General features: G+C 42.4%; 1 long non-coding RNA gene across 1 annotated transcript in view; it reads right to left on the minus strand.

Moving 5' to 3' along the window:
- Positions 1-1,635: 1,635 nt before the first annotated feature.
- Positions 1,636-13,669, minus strand: part of LOC149445554 (uncharacterized) — a 63,894-nt gene continuing 51,860 nt past the window's right edge. Inside the window, exon 2 of the long non-coding RNA XR_016306394.1 lies at positions 1,636-1,801. This is a non-coding gene — a long non-coding RNA (uncharacterized LOC149445554). The remainder of the gene's footprint in view (positions 1,802-13,669) is intronic.

A 13,669-nucleotide genomic window follows, 5' to 3' on the forward strand; every position in this document is an offset into this window, starting at 1 on the left:
AGGACACAGCGGCCCCATTATCCCCTATTGCCCGGGGGGCCCCATGAGTTGTCAGTCCGCCCCTGCTCTGGAACAACTTCACTTGCAAAGTGCTCAGTGTGCCTTTAGTAATTCAACCCCATTTATTTAGTAAATCCACCCCATTACATGTAGTAAAATATACGTATTTTCTCATGTCATTTTGCCAGATTTGTAGAGCCTTTTTTTGTGACTATGCAATTATATCCATCATTTGCTGCAGAAAACTCCCAATCACTCAAACAATAATACAATGTACATGCTTAGCACAATAGTATAATCCTTTATTAGAACCTACGTCATATGTAATGGGGATACTTAACTTTTTCCCATGTATTTTTTAGAGATATCTTCCCACTGACAAGTTCCCACTGACATCATTGATTTTTTTAGCCATATATAAGGGGGTCATTCTTCCCAGTGACCACAAGTGTAAGGAACATCCTTCCCAGTGACCATCACACTAATGTATCATGACTTGTAGATATAGTAATTTTTAGCAGGGGTTTCCTGAGACTGGAAAATATTTCAAAGGTTCCTCTGTGTTGAAACTGTTGAGAAAGGCTGCTTGAAAGTGTAACTAAAGGCAAAACTTTCTTTTTCATTTTGGATAAACTAGTGGAGGGTTAGAACCCCTGTCAGTTTTTTGTCCCATTGGGGAGATTTACCTTCATGATATTGGTAAACATGACAAATAGAGAGGGTGAATCTCCTTAATGAGGACAGACTGCAATAAAAACCTAATAGGTGTTCTAATACCTCTCCACCCTATCCAAAACTAAAAAAAAAAGTTTTTCCTTTAGTTTGTCTGCTGGACACTGATAGAAGTCACAAGACTGCTATATACTGCTGATGAGAAAAGGTATTTAGCAGTTTATATTTACTAAAATAATTGCATTTCCATGTTCTGTGTGTTGTGGGAGACCAGATATAGTGAATGCAGGGTCCTGGGTTTACTAACACTAAATAAAAACAAAATATCTTTATAAATGTCAAATACTGAAAGAAAATAGTATAAAAAAGCACACACACATATAAATACCCTTCCTCCACCAATAAAAAAGACAATGTTGTAGAAGAAAGGTGTTTATATGTGTGATATGTATGATTTTTTTTTTAGACTATTTTCATTCAATATTTGACATTTATAAAGATATTTTGTTTTTATTTAGTGTTAGTAAACCCAGGACCCTGCATTCACTATATCTGGTCTCCCACAACACACAGAACATGGAAATGCAATTATTTTAGTAAATATAAACTGCTAAATACCCTTTCTCATCAGCAGTATATAGCAGTCTTGTGACTTCTATCAGTGTCCAGCAGAGCACTGGTTACAACTTGTAGGAGGAGTTTTCAGTCTTCTCTAGGAGGATGCAGGACCCCTGACCTCTGTCTGGACAGTGCTGACTGGCTCTGTGCTGATCAAAAGAAAAATCTCTCTCGCAATACATACCAAACTGAGCATGTGCAGCTTGCCCCCAAGCCTCTGTTCTATCAAGAGATATTTAGGAGACACTGGAAGAAGGGGAGGATCAGAGAAGACAGGATTAACCCCTAGATTCCACAGTGAGTATAACAAGCATTCATTACTGCATATGCAGACTGATTTTACTGTTGTGGGTTTAGTAACACTTTAATGTAACTTAGTAGTTTTTGATACACCAAGTGTGTCCAGCTTCTCTTTAACTGGTATTCTAGTCACCTTTTTTTCTTCTGTATTAATACATATGAGTACGGTTTAAACCATCTTCTCCACTGAATCTTTTCCACTGGATATCATCTGAAATATAATAATGGTCTCATGAGATAAATACTGTATATTTCAATGAAATACCGCATGGCTTATTTTAGTAGCTTTTTTGTGAATTGCAAAAAAAAACAATTTTGAAAAATGCAGTATTTTACTTCAAATTTTAAGGAGGAAAATACTGCTTTGTAAATGGAGCCCAATATCTCCTAACTATGTACATTGACTTATCGTAAGTCTACTTCTATGTCATTTTGATTTAAACGTTGTGCGGTTTGTAATTGTGCTCTGCTGTAATGAACAAAAAAAGAAAAGGAAAAATATTAAAGTGTTTTACTGCTTTTGCAGCCAGATCAGGATATCACCTGCTTTATATTTGTTATACAGTTGCAAGAAAAAGTATGTGAACCCCTTGGGATTATGTGGAGTTTTGCATGAATTGGGCATAAAATGTGCTCTGAACTTCATCTAAGTCACAGCAATAGAAGAACACAGTCTGCTGAACATAATACTACACAAACATTAGATGTTGCCATGGTTTAATTGCACATAACATGTAAACATTCACAATGCAGGGAGGAAAAAGTATGTGAACCTTTGGACTTAACTGGTTGACCCTCCTTTGGCAGCAATAACCTCAATCAAACGTTTCCTGTAGTTGCAGATCAGACCTGCACAACGATCTGGAGTCATTTTGGACCACTCCTCTTCACAAAACTGTTTCAGTGTAGCAATATTCTTGGGATGTCTGGTGTGAATCGCTCTCTTAAGGTCATGCCACAACATTTCAATCGGGTTGAGGTCAGCCATCCTCTGCGGAGCTTCAGTTGGCGGACAGATGTTCGTACGTTTTCCTGCAAAATGTCTTGATAAACTCTGGAATTCATTTTCCCATCAATGACAACAATCCGTCCAGGCCCTGAGCAGCAAAGCAGCCCCAAACCATGATGCTCCCTCCGCCATGTTTTACAGTGGAGATGAGGTTTTGATGTTGGTGTGCTGTGCCTTTTTTTCTCCACACATAGTGTTGTGTGTTCTTCCCAAACAACTCAATCTTGGTTTCATCTGTCCACAGTATATTTTGCCAGTAGTGCTGTGGAACATCCAGGTGTTCTTTTGCAAACTTCAAACATGCTGCAATATTCTTTTTGGACAGTAATGGCTTCCTCCGTGGTGTCCTCCCATGTACTCCATTCTTGTTTAATGTTTTCCTTATTGTAGACGTGTCAACAAAAATGTTAGCATGTGCCAGAGATTTCTGTAGGTCTTTAGCTGACACTCTGGGATTCTTCTATACCTTATGCAGCATTCTGCGCTGTGCTCTTGCAGTCATTTTTACAGGACGACCACGCCTAGGGAGAGTAGCAACAGTGCTAAACTTTCTCCATTTGTAGACAGTCTGTCTTACTGTGGACACATGAACATCAAGGCTTTTGGAGATACTTTTGTAAACCTTTCCCGCTTCATGCAAGTCAACAATTCTTGATTGTAGGTCTTCTGAGAGCTCTTTTCTGTGAGGCATGGTTCACATCAGACAGTGCTTCTTGAAACCAGTAAACCCAAAACAGGTGTGTGTTTTTTAAGGGCAGGACAGCTGTCAGCAACACATCCAATATCATCACACTGATTGGAGTCAAGGTTGGCTCACTCCTGGCTCCAATTAGCTCTGGGAGAAGTCATTAAGCTAGGGCCTCACATACTTTTTCCTCCCTGCACTGTGAATGTTTACATGTTTTGTGCAATTAAACCATGGCAACATCTAATGTTTGTGTAGTATTATGTTCAGCAGACTGTGTTCTTCTATTGTTGTGACTTAGATGACGTTCAGAGCACATTTTATGCCCAATTCATGCAAAACTCCACGTAATCCCAAGGGGTTCACATACTTTTTCTTGCAACTGTATCACTTATTAAATATTTAAAGAATTTAAGGGTAATACACTATATTTAGTTTATATTTTTTTGAGGTACTCTGGATCTGGAGTGGCGAATTGAAACAGATTTTCTGTGAATTGTTTGAAGACTTATTTTGGACAATTGTTTGGACATTTGCAGTAAGGACTATTAGGTGTTGGTTATAGGTATTTAAGAAAAGGTTTATAATCTACAAGGGGACTGCTGATCTAAGGGGGGATTCTGATCAGAGCAAAGATTATGATCTACAGGAGGACTCCAGATTTAAGGGAGGATTCTGATCAAAATTAGTAAATCCAAGGGGAGACTCCTGATCAAGGGGGAGTCTAATCTAAGGGAACTTCTGATCTAAGGGGGCATTTGGATCAAGGGGGGTTTCTAATCCAAAGGGTGACTCTAATATAAGAAGGGAGTCTGATATAATGGTGATTCTGATCAAAAGGGGGACTCTTGATCTAGGGATTTAGGGGTGGATTCTGATCTAAGTTAGGACTCTGATCCAAGGGTTCCAATCTAGGGGAATTTCTGATCTAAGGGGGCATTTCGATCAAAAAGGGGGTTTTTGGTCCATAGGGTGACTTTAATATAAGAAGGGAGTCTGATATAATGGTGATTCTGATCTAAGGGAGGGGTTTCTGATCTACGAGGGGAATCTGATGTAAGAGGAGACTGATCTAAGTGAGGACTCCAATATAAGATGACATTAATGTAAGAAGGGACTCTGATCTAAGGGGGTACTTATATGTAGGGTGACTCTGTAAGGTGGGGCTCTGATGTAAGGAATGACTAATGGGGGAATCAAGCGATTTTCTTTCCTGCAACCCATGGTTGCAGGAATGAAAATCCCTCCATTGTTGGTCAGCTTAAGAAGGTGGAGGCAATACAGAAAATAACATGCAATACAAACAGTGGTCACAAGGCAGCAGCATAATCAACAACAATTAACAAGAGAATAACAAGCTGTACACACAAATGCAACTGCATTTCCCATATACTGATAGAGACATACACTGATGTAAGGAGGGACTCTGATATAAAGGGGACTCTCATATAAGTGGGCTGCCCTCATGGCCTTGCCCCATAAAAAGCTTATTTAATGAATATGTTTACTTTATTTTCAAAGATTGTTGTACATCTCTGTTAGACTGAGGTTTTATGTAACCATGCCCCTTTAAGACTCTCCCACTGTTGACAACACTTAGTAATCTGTGCAGTGCACATGTGTAGGTGGCTGCAGTGTTAAATTGTTAAATGATGTACAGTACAAGTGTATGCGGCTGCGGTGTTAAATGATGTACAGTACATGTGTAGGTGGCTGCGGTGTTAAATTATGTACAGTACATGTGTAGGTGGCTGCGGTGTTAAATGATGTACAGTACATGTGTAGGTGGCTGCGGTGTTAAATGATGTACAGCACATGTGTAGGTGGCTGCGGTGTTAAATGATGTACAGTACATGTGTAGGTGGCTGCGGTGTTAAATTATGTACAGCACATGTGTAGGTGGCTGCGGTGTTAAATGATGTACAGTACATGTGTGGGTGGCTGCGGTGTTAAATGATGTATAGCACATGTGTAGGTGGCTGCGGTGGTAAATGATGTACAGTACATGTGTAGGTGGCTGCGGTGTTAAATGATGTACAGCACATGTGTAGGTGGCTGCGGTGTTAAATGATGTACAGTACATGTGTGGGTGGCTGCGGTGTTAAATGATGTACAGCACATGTGTAGGTGGCTGCGGTGGTAAATGATGTACAGTACATGTGTAGGTGGCTGCGGTGTTAAATGATGTACAGCACATGTGTAGGTGGCTGCGGTGGTAAATGATGTACAGCACATGTGTAGCTGGCTGCGGTGTTAAATGATGTACAGTACATGTGTAGGTGGCTGCGGTGGTAAATGATGTACAGCACATGTGTAGGTGGCTGCGGTGGTAAATGATGTACAGTACATGTGTAGGTGGCTGCGGTGGTAAATGATGTACAGCACATGTGTAGGTGGCTGCGGTGTTAAATGATGTACAGTACATGTGTAGGTGGCTGCGGTGTTAATTGATGTACAGTACATGTGTAGGTGGCTGCGGTGTTAAATGATGTACAGTACATGTGTAGGTGGCTGCGGTGTTAATTGATGTACAGTACATGTGTAGGTGGCTGCAGTGTTAAATGATGTACAGTACATGTGTAGGTGGCTGCAGTGTTAAATGATGTACAGTACATGTGTAGGTGGCTGCAGTGTTAAATGATGTACAGTACATGTGTAGGTGGCTGCAGTGTTAAATTATGTACAGCACATGTGTAGGTGGCTGCGGTGTTAAATGATGTACAGTACATGTGTGGGTGGCTGCGGTGTTAAATGATGTATAGCACATGTGTAGGTGGCTGCGGTGGTAAATGATGTACAGTACATGTGTAGGTGGCTGCGGTGTTAAATGATGTACAGCACATGTGTAGGTGGCTGCGGTGTTAAATGATGTACAGTACATGTGTGGGTGGCTGCGGTGTTAAATGATGTACAGCACATGTGTAGGTGGCTGCGGTGGTAAATGATGTACAGTACATGTGTAGGTGGCTGCGGTGTTAAATGATGTACAGCACATGTGTAGGTGGCTGCGGTGGTAAATGATGTACAGCACATGTGTAGCTGGCTGCGGTGTTAAATGATGTACAGTACATGTGTAGGTGGCTGCGGTGGTAAATGATGTACAGCACATGTGTAGGTGGCTGCGGTGGTAAATGATGTACAGTACATGTGTAGGTGGCTGCGGTGGTAAATGATGTACAGCACATGTGTAGGTGGCTGCGGTGTTAAATGATGTACAGTACATGTGTAGGTGGCTGCGGTGTTAATTGATGTACAGTACATGTGTAGGTGGCTGCGGTGTTAAATGATGTACAGTACATGTGTAGGTGGCTGCGGTGTTAAATGATGTACAGTACATGTGTAGGTGGCTGCAGTGTTAAGTGATGTACAGTACATGTGTAGGTGGCTGCAGTGTGGCATGGCTCTCTTTATGTTCCACAGTGAGTATAACAAGCATGCTTTACTGCATATACAGACTGATTTTACTGTTGTGGGTTTAGTAACACTTTAATTTTTGTCCTATTTCTGTACTAAATTGCATTGTAATTGTACTGTCTGCCCTTGACAGGTGAGTACTGTCGGCGGTATATAAATCCTGTATAATAATAATAATAATTTCAACAATGTAACATCCCTGATTGTACTTGTTACACTGAATAAGGTACACCACATTACTGGAGGTGCAGCTGTATGATCCTGGAATATCGAGGGTTCCTTTCTGTGTGCGACACTTATTAATAGACTGATGTGGCTGCATTTGTTATCACAAGGTTTTGTTTGCATCCCTGTGTTCAGAATGACAGTTTCCTGCTGATTAATTTATGTCTGAGGTTGGGTGGTTGCCTGAAGGCCAGCTTTTATTTCTGGCTTTTATTACCCTGGATATGCGTTTTTTCCCCTAGAGATTGTTGTCTTTGCAGATTTGTTCCTAACATTTGCCTAAACCTTTCTGTATCAGTACTGCTTGGATGCAGAAGAAGGGAACACCCCAAAAATCTTGTTCTCAAAGCATACCTGTTAGTACAAATTAAAAAAAAAAAAAGTATCCTGAAGAATATTTAACTGTGTTGTTGCCGGTGCAGTAATACAAGTACAATCGCCTTCTTCATGTAGTGAGTCACAGTCCATGTTCTTTCACACACTAAGAATGACTCCAGTTTATCGATTAAATAGCATATCAGTAGAGCACATCTGCTTGTATGAAGTATGCTAACAAGTGCACTTCATTCATCACAGATGTCACATTTCCTTTGATGGTGTGCAGATAGGGCATTAGATGAGTGCTGCTAAGCACAATGTTTTCAAACCTCTTTGTATTCTAAGAACTCCAACCAGCCAAACATTTGTCATGCTTTAAGGTGTTGGACCACATTATTACTTTCTTGCCATGTGTTTTTTTTTTCCTGTCCTGCTATTAGGGCTGCAGACTGGCTGGTATCTTTTATCAAAGGACTTTTAAACTGAGACAACCGGTTTAAGGGCTTCAATGAGCAACCAGCATCCACCTAATCCTTTTAATTCCCAAGGGAGCCCAACAGACTCCTTTTACAAGTTTGTCTCTGAATTTAATCCAGGTAAACAGTTTAAAACAGCAGGGGTGTCTTGGCTAGTGCAGGTTTATGACCATAAACTCACAACAGTACCACCTATAACTGTAGGCTGCAAAGTGCCATTTTTTACATCCTTTATTGTAATTTAAACCACATTCTACAGTTATGGAAGAAAAAAAAAGAATAGGAACCACACACATTTCCTGTATAATCATGGTGAGTTTCAGAAAAGAGCAGTTAATAGTGTTATTATTTATTATTAGTAAACAGGATTTATATAGCGCCCACAGTTTGCTCAGCGCTTTACAATATAAAGGGAGACAATACAGCAACAATACAGTTCAATACAAGAGGGTTAGGAGGGCCCTGCTCCTTGGAGCTTACAATCTAGTTATTATTATTATGATTATACAGTATTTATATAGCGCCAAAGGGTTTGCTCAGCGCTGTACAAAGGCAGGGGGACAGAACATGAGACCAGACAGAGACAGTGCGATACACGAGGGGTTCGAGGGCCCTGCTCTTTCGAGCTTACAATCTAGGAGGGAGGGGAAAGTGGCACAGGAGGAAGTGGCTGTGGGGGATGAGGTGGTGGGAGAAGTGGAGGTCAGATGTTAGATGAGGGAGGGGTAGGCCTCCCTGAAGAAGTGGGTCTTCAGGGTGTGCCTGAAGGTGGTGAGGGTGGGTGACAGTCTGATGGTAGGGAATTCCAGAGGATGGGGGAGGTCCTGGAGAAGTCTTGCAGTCGGGCGTGGGAGGAGGAGATCAGGGAGGTAGAGAGTAGGAGGTCCTGAGTGGAGCGAAGGGCACGGGTAGGGTAGTATTTGGATAACAGGTCGGTTAAGTAGGTTGGGGCAGCATTGTGGATGGCTTTGTAGGTCAGGGTAGGTCTAGTTTTATTTTATAAGCTCTATGTCTTTAAATGGTTTTTCTAAATGGTAATTTAGTTACAGTTTTTAGGATGCATTCACAGTTTCGTGTAGCGGGAAGAAGCATTTTCGCTTGCGATTTTGGTTGAACGTTTTGCACGTGATTTCACGAGTCACACATAGGGCAGTCCGTTGACTTCATGGGCTGCCCTATGCATGTTTGTTGACTAAAACCAGTTCATGCTCCTTATGAGGCGACAGTTGTAAAACTTGCGTTTTGCCAGGATTGTCACACGAAAATCGTGGCAGAATTCTGACCGCGATCCCAAGTTACAAGATGTGAATGGGACCTTAAAGTAAGCCTTCATAGGATATAACATTGGAGGTGAACGACTTGCTTTATAAATAAGGCCAGTCTGGTGAATTGTAATCTTTTAACCTGAGTCACAATTTCTTTGTGAATGTTGGGACACAATTTTTGATATTCTGAGAGTCAAGCAATTCAAGAACTGAGGTGAGATAGAACAAGGCTGCACACACACAAATGTACATTTAAAAATACAGTGCAGAGATAGTGAAGAAATTCACAGATGTCTCCAAATGTGTCCATTTGGGAATCAGTACACACAGCTGTCCTAACAAGATCGTTAGAAAGCTTTGTCACTGTATGGATAGTTTTACCCTCCAGTCACATCAAACCCCACTTTGAAATCGTGCGACTTACAGTTAAGTCGCTCGATTTCAAAGTTGGGGGACATGCTGATTTCAAGTGCGATTTGCAAGACACCTGACAGATGTCTATGAAAATCACACCAAAAGTAGTACATGTACTACTTTAGAAATTGGTGAGGCTCTGACCAAGTTGGATTTGACCGCTGTAATTGCGGACAATAGGGTGCGACTTGGCATACGATTTGCAAGTCGCATGGCATGCAAATCGCATGCCAAGTCGCACCCAATGTGACCAGGGGGGTTAAAGGGAATGTGATTGTAAGGCTTCTTTTTTTTCTATTAAAATTATAAACATGTGATACTTACCTGCTCTGTGCAATGGTTTTGCACAGAGCAGCCCTGATCCTCCTCTTCTCGAGTCCCCTGCTGGTGCTCCTGGCTCTTCAACCTTGCTCCTGAGCCCTGCTCTGTGTGTCCATAAAACATTGGCTCTGATTGACAGCTGTGGGAGCCATTGCACAGAGCAGCCCGATCCTCCTCTTTTCGAGTCACCTGCCAGTGCTCTTGGCTCCAAGTCCCCCCCTCCCCACTCCTGAGCCCTGTTTCCAAGACACACAGAGCAGGGCTCGTCCCCCCCCCCCCCCCTCCCTTCTCCTCACTGGCTCTGATTGACAGCATCGGGAGCCAATGCTGAATCTGCTGTATCTGAGCCAATGAGGAAAGCGAGAGCACATTGCTGGATCCAGATCGGGCTCAGGTATGTATTTAGGGGGGGCTGTCGGGGAGGTAAAAAACCTTCTGCCTTTACAACCACTTTATAGTGTTACTAAACCCAGGACCCTCCATTCACTATATCTGGTCTCCCACAGTACACATAACATGGAAATGCAATTATTTATTTATTATTATTATTTCAGGTACTTATATAGCGCCATCAATTTACACAGTGCTTTACATATATATTGTACATTCACATCAGCACCTAACCCTCAAGGGGTGTACAATATAAGGTCCCTAACCTGTATTCACATACTAGGGCCAATTTAGACAGGATCCAATTAGCCTACCAGCATGTCTTTGGAGTGTGGAAGGAAACCGGAGTACCTGGAGGAAATCCTCGCAGGCACAGGGAGAACATGCAAACTCCAGGCAGGTGGTGCCATGGTTGAGATTAGAACCTATGACCCTAGTATTGCCAGACAGAAGTGCTAACCATTTAGCCACTGTGCTGCCCCATATATAAACTGCTAAATACCTTCTCTCATCAACAGTTAGAGCAGTCTTGTGATTTCTATCAGTGTCCAGCTGAGCACTGGCTAAAGCTTGTAGAAGGAGTTTTCATTCTTATCTCACTGCCCTGTGAGATTGCATCACCCCTGACCCTCTGTCTGGACAGTGCTGATTGGCCCTGTGCTGATCACATGCACTCTGCCAACAAAAAGAAAAACTCTCTAGCAATACACACTAAACTGAGCATGTACAGTGTCCCCGAGGCTGTGTTCTATCAGGAGATGAAATGGGTAATGTGGAAGAAGGGGAGGATCAGACAAGACAAGATCAAACATCCTTTTTACAAAATGCAGAGGACTAACCCCTTAATTTCCACAGTGAGTATAACAACGATTACTTTACTGCATATACAGACTGATTTTACTGTTGTGGGTTTAATAGCAATTTAAGCTCTCACAAAAGAATACTTTAGGGCTCATTAGTAGCAGAAAGCAGACATCGTTATTCTCTCTTTGCTATAAATTTCTAGATTACACAACACTATGGCCAGCATTTTGTGACCCATTCATAAAACGCAGGCAGGTGTGGAGTCTACAGTATTTTATAGAGTTCTCTGTGTTTGACACAGCAATTGCACTTTAACAAATCATGTCCCCAGGATTTTCTTCTTCAAGCACATTGCTGTGTTTTATAAATGTGCTCATTTATAGCAGAAAGCTGACATTGCTATCCTCTCTTTGCTATAAAATGCTAGTTTGCCCAACACTATGCCCAACACTTTATGACCCATTCATAAAATGCACTGCACGTTTATAAAATGTGTTTTATAAATGTGCAGTGCTTTCCCATTTTTTTAAAGCAGAAATCTATTCTGTGGAGCAATGTAAAAAATATTTAGCCAAATATGGTTAATTGTATGTTCAGTCATCCCTCAAACTGCAAACAGCTTGAGTTTGGATCAAACGTATGCTCAGCCCCAACCTGACATTCATCTCTATTGTTCTCTAGGAAAAATACCAGTCCTATGATTGCTTTCCTAATAAACATCCCCATGTGTATTTGCTGGGCCAGTAATATACCAGCTGGTTGACAACCCTATTTTCTCTGCCTTGTGTGCTGATTCGGCCATCTTGATAGAGGTGCAAGGCTTGCTTCCTCACACCAGAGCTGGCTCTGATAACTGGAGGCCTGTTGGCTAATGAAAGAAAGCACAGATCCACAGAATGAATAAAGCAGGGAAATTCCTGCACCACAGGGCCTCAGGTACCATTGAGCTACATAGCAGCCACATCACCAAAGTTCCCTCTACATCAGCTAGAAGGACACTACTCTCTCCCCAGACTTATGACACTACTGTTCAAAATAAAACTTCAGCACAAAAAAATCACCAATCTCCTGCGTATACTAGTGCTGCTGACACTTACATGCGTTTCCACTCATCCAGAATGCAGATACCTTTAAGCTGGCCATAGTTAGGTGGGTGGTAAAGCAGGGACCAACAAAATTTTAATCAATGTGTGGGCATTCCTTCTTCTCAACAGAAATCAATCTAAAGATCAGCTTCTGTAGAACAGGGTTGTTGGAAAATTATTCTCAATCAGTGGCTGGAGCCAATGGGCTGCATCCACTAATCAGTGTATTTTGACAGTGGAGAGAATGCATTCTTGTAGACTGAAAAATGACTTTCAGCATCTTTCCAATAGCTGGTCAATGGGGCTACCAGTGGTGCAAACTCAGCCAGTCAGTAACAGAGGATATCAACAGGTTATACACTTTATAAAATTGAAAAGTGATGAATGGTGAATATGGAAAACCTTTTTATTGGCTGCTGTGGCTGGTGGATGCATCTTTGAAAATAAGTGGCCTTCATTTACAGTGCTAGTAGTCAATAATCACAAGTAGACCTCATGCACAAAGGAGTGTTTGACAATCTCTCCTTTCCTGGAAAGGAGGGATTGGCAGAAAAAACTTTGACACTTTTAAGCACTTGTAGACGTGGTTGTAGATGTGTTTAGGTGCGTCAAGTGTTTGGGTATTTCTTCATTACATTGGCCAGAATAATAATTTCTTCAGGCCATGGAATTGAATGAACTCTCAAGCGCTTGATGTGCGCATTAATGTGCGTTTAGATGCGTTTACACCCATTAAACGTTTTTTCTGCCAAAACCCTGCTGCTCATAGACACACTAGTAGTGGGTTTTATTCTGTCTTCAAACACCCCCACCACTTCTATGTGTGCATGGACACATAGGCTTGCATGGAAGGACGTTTAACCACCTCCTGCCCGCCATATAGTACAATGACAGGCGCAAGGCGGTTCTCTCATTCTGGGAGGATGTCATATGACGTCCTCCCATTCTAACCGCGCATGCATGGCTCCGGGAGCACGCAGCGTGGTGATCGGTGGTGAGCTGTGTCCCTCAGACACAGCGGATCACCGATCGACGGAAAGAGCCGAAGATGTCAGCTCGGTCATGTGATCAGCTGTGTCCAATCACAGCTGATCGCATGTAAATAGGGGAATGCCAGTTATCTGCATTTCTCTCCTCCCGAGCTGTCACGCTGTAATCGGCATTCCGCGGAGGGGACATGTATACTGATCATCAGGGCACTGATGATCAGTGTGCCCTGATGATCTGTTTAGCCCCAGCAGTGCCACCTGTCAGTGTCCATCAGTTGCAGCTGTCAGTGCTCATCAATGCCACCTGCCAGTGCCCATCAGTACCACATCAATGCCACATATCAGTGCCTACCAGTGCACATCAATGCCACATATCAGTGCCCATCTGAGCTGCCTTTCAGTGTCACCCATCAGTACCAGTCAGTGCCACCTATCAATGCCAGTCAGTGCCACCTTTCAGTGCTTCCAATCAGTGCCACCTATCAGTGCCAGTCAGTGCCGCCTATCAGTGTGCATCAGTGCCACCTATCAGTGCCCATCAGTTCTGCCTATCAGTGCTGCCTAACAGTGCCAGTCAGTGCTGCCTAACAGTGCCAGTCAGTGCCATATATAAGTGCTGCCTTTCAGTGCCCATCAATGATGCCTGTCAATGCTCATCAGTGCCACCTACCAGTGCCTCCTCAT

The sequence above is a fragment of the Staurois parvus genome, unplaced genomic scaffold (genome assembly GCF_062004578.1).
Source record: "Staurois parvus isolate SC_StPar_1 unplaced genomic scaffold, SC_StPar_1.0 ptg000719l, whole genome shotgun sequence".
In the NCBI taxonomy this organism is placed as follows: Eukaryota; Metazoa; Chordata; class Amphibia; order Anura; family Ranidae; genus Staurois; species Staurois parvus.